The sequence below is a fragment of the Limulus polyphemus genome, unplaced genomic scaffold, assembly GCF_000517525.1.
Source record: "Limulus polyphemus unplaced genomic scaffold, Limulus_polyphemus-2.1.2 Scaffold1239, whole genome shotgun sequence".
In the NCBI taxonomy this organism is placed as follows: Eukaryota; Metazoa; Arthropoda; class Merostomata; order Xiphosura; family Limulidae; genus Limulus; species Limulus polyphemus.
The window spans coordinates 303,927-312,450 of NW_013666849.1; the positions used below are offsets into that span (position 1 = coordinate 303,927).

The 8,524-nt window shown below is 32.6% G+C and overlaps 1 pseudogene; it reads right to left on the bottom strand.

The window, feature by feature from the left end:
* Positions 1–2,990: 2,990 nt before the first annotated feature.
* On the bottom strand, positions 2,991–8,130 carry LOC106462750 (annotated as a pseudogene).
* Positions 8,131–8,524: the final 394 nt, after the last annotated feature.

Sequence of the window (8,524 nt, forward strand, 5' to 3'; positions counted from 1 at the left end):
CAAATGTACAACGTTTCGACAAGGTTTTGTCATCATCAGGTACTTACTCGATGACAAAACCTTGTCGAAACGTTGTACATTTGCTGTTATGTTAAACTTATATTAAAGTTTTTCTTCATTACCCATTCAAGCCGTCTCCAGCCATTATTAGTCTCAAAGTGGGTTCCTCGTCATCGAATTTGAAGATCAAGGTATATTACCTCCAAATTTTTAGAAGATCGGCTCAGAAATAAAGGAGTAGCACACAATATTGTAATTGTTGGAAAGAAGAAGAAAGAAATAAAATGCCTAAAATTCACTGAAATTCGCGTTTGGGTGAGAAAAAACTTTACAAGTAAGTGTGATAATAATTCTAAAAACCATCATTCTTTATTGACCCGATAGAAGCTTCCAATAGTAAGAATGTATTAATGTTATAATATAAATTTTAAGTGTTTACTAGAGGGTGCTGCAGGTCGTAATAATGACATTAATTTGGACTAAAAACATTAAAGATTTGACGTCGAGTTTTCTAATACATATAAGAGTAAAGTCTAAACACAGGGTCAGCAAAACTTCAGAAAGACAGTTAGGAAAATTAGTTCAGAAGCTTGAGAGTTGGTCCTAGCTGGCAAAGTGAATCAATCAGCGTGTGTTAGATTTTAGTGAAGCATTTACGACCTTTGTTACCTATTGTGCTTATTGAGTTACTTTGTAGAAATTGATTACTTTTTAGTTTTACCTTAAAAGTTGAGTGTAGCACTAGTACTACAGTTACTGTGTCAGTATCATTTGTAAATGTGGCCTATTTCTGAAGGGACCCTACCAAAGAAAAGAAGAGGTTACACAAGATTGTATCCAAAGCGATAATAATACTAATATGTGTGTTGATATTGACTTTCTGTTAGAAGTAAGAAGTGAATTTTGCCACTGTTCGTGTGGGTAAAAGTTGAGCTTAGAAATTACCAGTAGAACTATTAAAGGTGGACTTGCTGCTACTCTAAAATATGTGTGAAAAGGAATGAACTTGCATATAGAGAAAAATTTTGGCATACTAGTAGAAAAATGAAACAGTAGAAACAGGGCTACTCTTCCTTACATGTTGTTGTCACTGTTCTTTTAAGTGAATCTGGAAAAGTCATAGACTATGAACTACTGAGTAGATACTGTCATTCCTGATCTTTAAACAAAAACAGGACAAAAAATGAGAAAGAGTAGAATTTGCTTAGCAAATTATGACTATTCCATGCCTTCAATGGAACTGGTAGGTATGGTTGAGAATATTTCAAAAATCTGAGAAGAAAAGAGGCCTCAGATACACAACATACATCGGCAGTGACGACAGCAAATCCTTCCATACAGTGAAGGAGTCAATACTATATGAAGACAGAATTGTAGAGAGAAAAAATTGTGTGTAGGACATGTTCAAAAAAGGTTAGGAACAGCTTTGTAAAATCTGAAAAAAAAGATGTGAGAGGTAAAAAACTCAGCAATGGCAAGGGAATAGGGGTGCTGGCAGACTCACTGATAAGATTTTTGATAGTCTCCAGAACTGGGAGAGCTATACATTCAAACAAAAGCAATCTGGAAGGAATAGGGAATGTAATTTGGGCAACTTGGTACCATAAAATATCAACCAACATCGAAACTTCAGCAACACATTTGCCCTACTGGTGAAGATTCTTGGTGTAAATTCCAAATAGCTAAGGCCACTAGCTCAGAATATTCACACAAACTGTCTGTGCCAGAGTGTGTAATGAAAGGTTATCTAGTGATGAGCTCCTGGCAAAATGCTTAGATTGCATCACTCAGAATGCTAATGAGCCCCTACACCATGTGATATGGATTGTTGCTCCAGGAAAACCTTTGACTGTGTAAAACGTATAATATGGGCTGCTGCTGTCAGTAATTTCAATGATAGAATGCAATCAAGGAAGAAAATACTTGAGCTTCTTAACATCAATGACAGAAGTTTCACAAACAAATTCTTTGCTAATGCAGACAAAAAAAAAAAGTTATCTGAAGCACAAAATAAAGCTTCTGTGAAAGGAGTAAAACAGCAACAAATAAGAAGAAATGTCAAAAAGGGATTTGAGGAGTCCAAGAAAGTTGAAACTTATGCTTCAAGAGCTTATTAATACCCATAAACATGTTAAGGGTTAAGTTTCACATTTGCAGGATGTGGTATAGTGCTTTCAACTAGACAAAGACCATTAAAGTACAATTTTGTACCAAATTTTCAAACCCGTTTTTCTCAAAATCTAAAAATTGACATTCTCATAGTAGTTTTTAACTCGTAGCTTCAGGTCTGTTAATGCTATAGACATCACAATTGGCATTAATTTGCATTATTAGCATATGTATAGTGTCAATTTCAAATTGTACCTGGTGATGACAAAACCTTGTCGAAACATTTTACATTTGCTGTTATGTTAAACTTATATTAAAGTTTTTCTTCATTACCCATCTCCAAGCATTATATGTATAGTGTGTACTAAAATAAAGTTGATAAGAGTTTTGGTTTTTATTAAATGACTGTTAATGAGTCATTGTAGCATATGCCCTACTTGGGGCATACTCCTTAATGCTGTAATTGGACTTTAAGTTTGTTCAGCTTTGGTGACTTGGAGGGAGGAGAAAAAATGAGTCATGACTTGAGAGCCTCAAGTTAAATTCTAACTGCGACCAAACTCGTTTATCACTAATTTTGAACTGTTGACTAGAAGGAAAGCAACTGTCTGGCAGCAACAGCCATCAATGTTTATTTTCCTTGAAATATACCATGGTTGAGAATACTGTACTTGTTAATTAATAAAATGTGATTGTTTAATTGATAAGTAAATACTACCATCACCCAACTCTAATTATATATTAAATAATAATAATTATATCATTATAATTTTGAAATAAGTACATTTATAACTTTTAAATGATCATGAAAATGATTACTTACCATAAAAAACAAGAAGATTTTGGTATGCTGTCATTTAATATTTCATCTTTATTTGACATTGATGATGTAATTGAACTTTATTTGGTAGCAGTACAAATACATTTATTAATTTTCACCTCGGAGGACTTACAAGTCAAACACTTTAAACAACAAAAGTAAGAAAAGTTGCATTAATCAGAACTTGTAAAACCTTAATATTTATTAACCTAGTCATTTAACAAACTCAAGACTAAATCCCATGGAAAGGACTCAAACATTACAATATAGCAAGTAGTTAAAATGTTCCAGAGGAAGGATAGTTATTCAGGGAAAACAGCTAATACACAAGTCTCACTCCACCAGTGATACATGGTCAAGAAAAGATTGCTCTCAATTAACACTATTGGAGAGAAAAGTATTCTTCTCTTGCATTAACATGAATAAGTATACAAAGTTTTAGAAGTGTAAGCAATTTATAAATACTTTTCAAACTATAAATTTGTTTCTTAGTATAGATTTGTAAATTAATAAAAGTGCAACTATCGAAGCCTTACTCTGTCATCATTTAGCAATGATAAGTCTGTGATGATTATCACACTCTGAGAGAGATAGATGATAGTAGTGTAAATATCCCATTCACAATTTCTTACATTTATTCATGTTGACATCTCAATAGACACTGCATATGAAGACCAAAACTTAAAATGGTAAGCACTGCTTTCAAATGTTGAAAAACTTTCAAATTTTTTAAATATAAATCTAATTTGAGATTTCATATTCAATTTCTTCTGACAATTTACAATGCCAACATTCATATTATTCAACAGACAGCACCAAGGTATAATCAGACACCAGATGATCAACTGTTACATGCTATTTTTAATCTTCAACATTCAAACAAGTATCCATATAAACACAGGTGTCACTAAATTTTTTAGAAAGGTTTTGTGGGCTGCTTCTGTTTTGTGTTTGTTGGTGATGATGTTTCGGGATCCATGCAGAGTCCTTCTTTACAACTCTGCATGGAGTTTGAACTGTTGTCGCCAACCAACACAAGGTAGGAAGAGTCAACAACAAAAAAAACCTTTAAATGTTGACTATAACCTAAAGCTGGTTTTCAAAGAACAAAGATGGGGTGTCACTAAGTTTTGGAATAACAGGGCAAAAAGAAAGTACAAGAGTGGTCTGATATTTTCTCCCAGCATGAAGCAAAGATCAAAAACAGCTTTAGCATTAAAAAAAAACAATAAAGTCTAAAATTCCATTTTTCTTAAACCACATTTTAATCTCTTTCTTTTCAATGCATGAAAAATATACACAATTTTCTACAAATCTTAAGCCCACTGAGATGAAATTAAAACTTGAATTTTTCATTGTATATGTCTAATCTGGGTTAGTTTCTGAACATGGGTCTAGCTATACAATTCATGCTTTTTTTAAATAATATTTATTAAAAAACAATGTTTCCTTGCACATAATAAGTATCTATGATTCTTAACAATGCTTTTCAACATGGAAATTGCTAATTACAATTAATTACATCAAAAAAGAAATACACCTAGCATCATGTTGAAATATTTTAAGTTTCAATTTCAAGGATACATTTCATCCATATCAAGGTAATTTCCAAGACAAAAGTTCATATGTGTTTAAAAACATGCTCCTTTCAGAAGTGTTAAACGATCTGTGCTGTGAAGGAACTTTTTTGGATGTTTTTTTTTAAGCATCTGCAAGTGTTTTAAATGTCACTGTGATTCAATCACGATACTGATTAGAGCAATGTAAAAATGTATAAATAGCTTGCATATACTAAATACTGTTTTAAAACACTTCTTCCAAAATTGGATTTAATAAAACATGTTTTTACTTTCTATTTATTGTTTTTATGGGAAAAAAACAAACAGAAGATTCCCAAATGATAGCAGACACACAGAGGTGAAGCAAACAGGAGAAATCCAAAGCTCTGATCTTAATGACACTGATGTACAGATACAAAATGCAAGAGACATTAAATGAGATTTTTACACTAGTAGAAAGGATAACATCCTGGATTAAACCAAAATATATAATCTTTCTACTTGTACTTTTTATTTCCTTGCAACAAATATATATATATATATAATTATAAAATCAAGCTGTCTTGAAAGAAATACATCAATGATATGTCTGACACAAAACAAATTTGATGAAGATACTTGATTTCAAATATTTCTCCAGAGCAACCACGTGTAACTTTCAACAGAAAATATACATGTATGAATCAGACCAATATGTAGCTTCTCTATTATACAGATACAATTACACAAAATTGATGCTTAATGGTTGATACAGCTTGTAAAGTTTTAGAAATTATCTAAAGTTAAAAAAATTGCATTTTAAAATAAACTGAAAAATTTATTCTCCAACATGTTTTGTCTAATATAAAGATAAGTTTTAGTTGCTTTCATTGGATATATCACCCATCATACTTTGATCATCTGGTGTAACATATGCTAAGTTTGAATTCCCTGCTGTGTGAGTGTATTTGATGTTTATCCTCCAATGAATGAATGTTTAATTATAGTTCTGCAACACCTATTTATATCAGTATCTGAATGTATGCAAACAGTATGATTCTCTTTAGAAGTTTTACTTTTAGTGGCTTTATAAGTCAATCTTCAGTACCAGCTTTGAAAACAATAATACTCTCACCAATTCAAACCAACCATATTCTATGATTAGTTCCACACATCTTCAAGTACAAGGAGCAAAAAACTGCTCAACCTATATGCAATATTCTTCCCTCTCATGGCAAGAAGTTGAATTACCTGACATATTCATCAGATACATGGAACGTTTAAATTTAATTGAAACTCTCTAAACTACCACTAGCAATTTCCATATCATCAGTACATTAATTAGAAATTTTGTTTACATTTTTTAAAATTCTTTCAGGATAGGCTTCTAGACTGATGAAAAACCTTACTCAGGTTCCACATATGATTAGCATGAATCTCACTGAAAGCTTATTAACACTAGGTTTTCTTCACACAAAACATATCCATGTTAACCAAACTTACAAGTTACCAACTGTGTTTTAGATCCTGATAATTTTTTCTATCTGTAATTATCAAATTCTGAAAGTGTGAAAAATAAAGATGTTAAGCTTTTTTTCTTAAATTAACACAATTCAATAACCTGAGATAATTTTTATCTACAAAAAAGTGTTTGAACTGAATTATAAATTAATTTATTTACTAAAGTGTAGAAATCAGTTTTTTTTTATCAAGCTGCAAGTTTGATAAATTAGTCCTCTAGTTGAATGGTTGCTAACATACTATCAACATTTTTGTTCAATTTTAATAATTTACATCTGAAGTGTAATGTTCAGTAAAATTGAATATTCAACTGAAAGTACTAGAACGAATTTTTTTTACAAAGTCATCTTGATTTTCATCCTCCGAGTGTTTGCGTTTTTTAATCACCTCCATTTCCTCCTCTTCAATTATAACAAGATCATCATCTTCAACTTCTTCCTCAAGTATCTCCTCATTTTGCTCATTATTAGGATGTCTTGAGTTGTTTTCTTCGGGTAGTGGTTCTTCAACATCACCAATAATTAAAAATTCTACTCCATCTTCCTGATGTTCCTTTTGTACAATGTTTAATACAATTTGAAAGTTTTGAAGAAAATCATCACACTTTAACCTGGAACCATTTTTAATTCCAAATTCTTCAAGCACTTTAGCCTTATTTTCATCTGTTTCTCCTTCTTCACTAGAAATTAAAATTGTTCCTTTTCCATCATCAATTTCCACATCAGGGGCAATCATGTGTAAATGTTCTTTAAGGATCCGTTCTTCCAAGGTCTTTACCGTTAAAGTCTTACAGTTTACTTGGACTGCCACTTCAGGTTTGGAAGAACACACATAACACTTGGGATCTGGTTTGTCTAAAAAGCAAGGAACCAGTAACTTCTTTTTGGGGTTAGGTTGTTTATTCAGATACACAGTACGGCATTCACTATTCTGGCTTAGTAAAATTTTCCATGCTTGAAGAACCATAAGTCCTGCAATTACTGCATTTGTTGTTGCTATTGCAGGAATTATATTTCCTGCCATTGACTTCACATCAAACTGACTCTTTTGTGGTATATGGAAACAAATGGCCCTTATATTAGCACAAGCTGTTACAAAATTCATGCTGTCATCATCATCTTTATCCCACACTAAGTGGTCTCCGCATGAAAGTGTTTCTAATTTTTTCTTGAGACTATTTATTGTATTCTCAAATATCTCTGTACATTTTCTAAGGCTCCAAATATCTTGTTCTCTGATTGCAGCTATTTGGCTATTACTGCTACAAGGCACAGAATCGGGAAGCTCTCCCCAGTCAAGGGGCTGTGGTGGTGTACGCTTTTGCCATAATTTATCCATAGACAAAAGATACTTAATATCATCATGAAAGAGCTTTTTAAAAAGCCTGATGGGATTGTATCCTGAGGAATTTGCCCATCCTCGAGTTGAAATCCTTTGAATATTTCCATCTAAACCTAAGTCAGTGTTCAGAGCTTCTTTTCCTGCTTCTCCTCCTAGTTCAGGATCTGCCATATCTGGTGAGACATCTTCATCTGGATCAGCCTCCCCAAAAAGTTGATTGAAAAGATGCTTTGCCCAAACAATACAATGTATTGGCTCTGATGGGGTATTCCTTATTGTACAGCCAGGAAAAGATTTTTGTCTTGGTTTGGGTTGGCATTCGTAGCACTCTGTTTGACCTTTAATAATCACTGTTACTTGTCCCAAGTAGCCAGCTGTTCCACTTTCTACCAATGGGACATCAGCTGCTAAACACATTCTATTGACATGGCTTCTAGCAGCTCTGTTGTCAAGTGCATTCATAACTATTGAAAACTGCTTGAAAAAATCCACACTGTAATCAGGGTTCGTTACGCTATCATGATGAGCTACAATCTTTGCTTTGGGGTTGAATTTCTGGGCACTACCCTTCGCAACTTTAGCTTTAGATTTGCCCACGTGCTCTCTTTGAAACAAGAACTGTCGATTAAGATTACTGACGTCAATAGTATCCAAATCGATAACTTCAATATTCTCAAAGCCACTAAGTAATAAATTTTTCAAAAGTTCACATCCAATACCTCCTGCACCAACAAGAAGTATTTTAGCCGATTTAATTAAATTACGAGTATTTTCGTCAAAAATGTCTTGCTCAACCGCCATTTTCAAGACAATTAAATGCCGGGTCTTAAAAAATATCAATCCTCTATGATGCTATAGGCGGCGCTAACATCAGAGAGAGATAATTTTTGTGAGGTGCTGAATCTTTGAACACTGATATAGAGACCTATACAACGTCTGAAAATAAAGAAAAGAAATAATAATTGTAATAAATCGCTATTGCAACTTTTTATTATTTAACGAGTTTTTGGTTATATTTATGCTACATTCGCTAGAGGAATAAGGAATATGACGATTACTTGTAATAAAAAACTTGATTTTGCAAGTTTGTTTAGGATTAACCTATAGGATAATGTCTGTATTTGTGTATATCTATATACACTGAGTGGTCACAAGTAAATAGACTAATTTATGCTAACTAATTTGTGTTTACAGA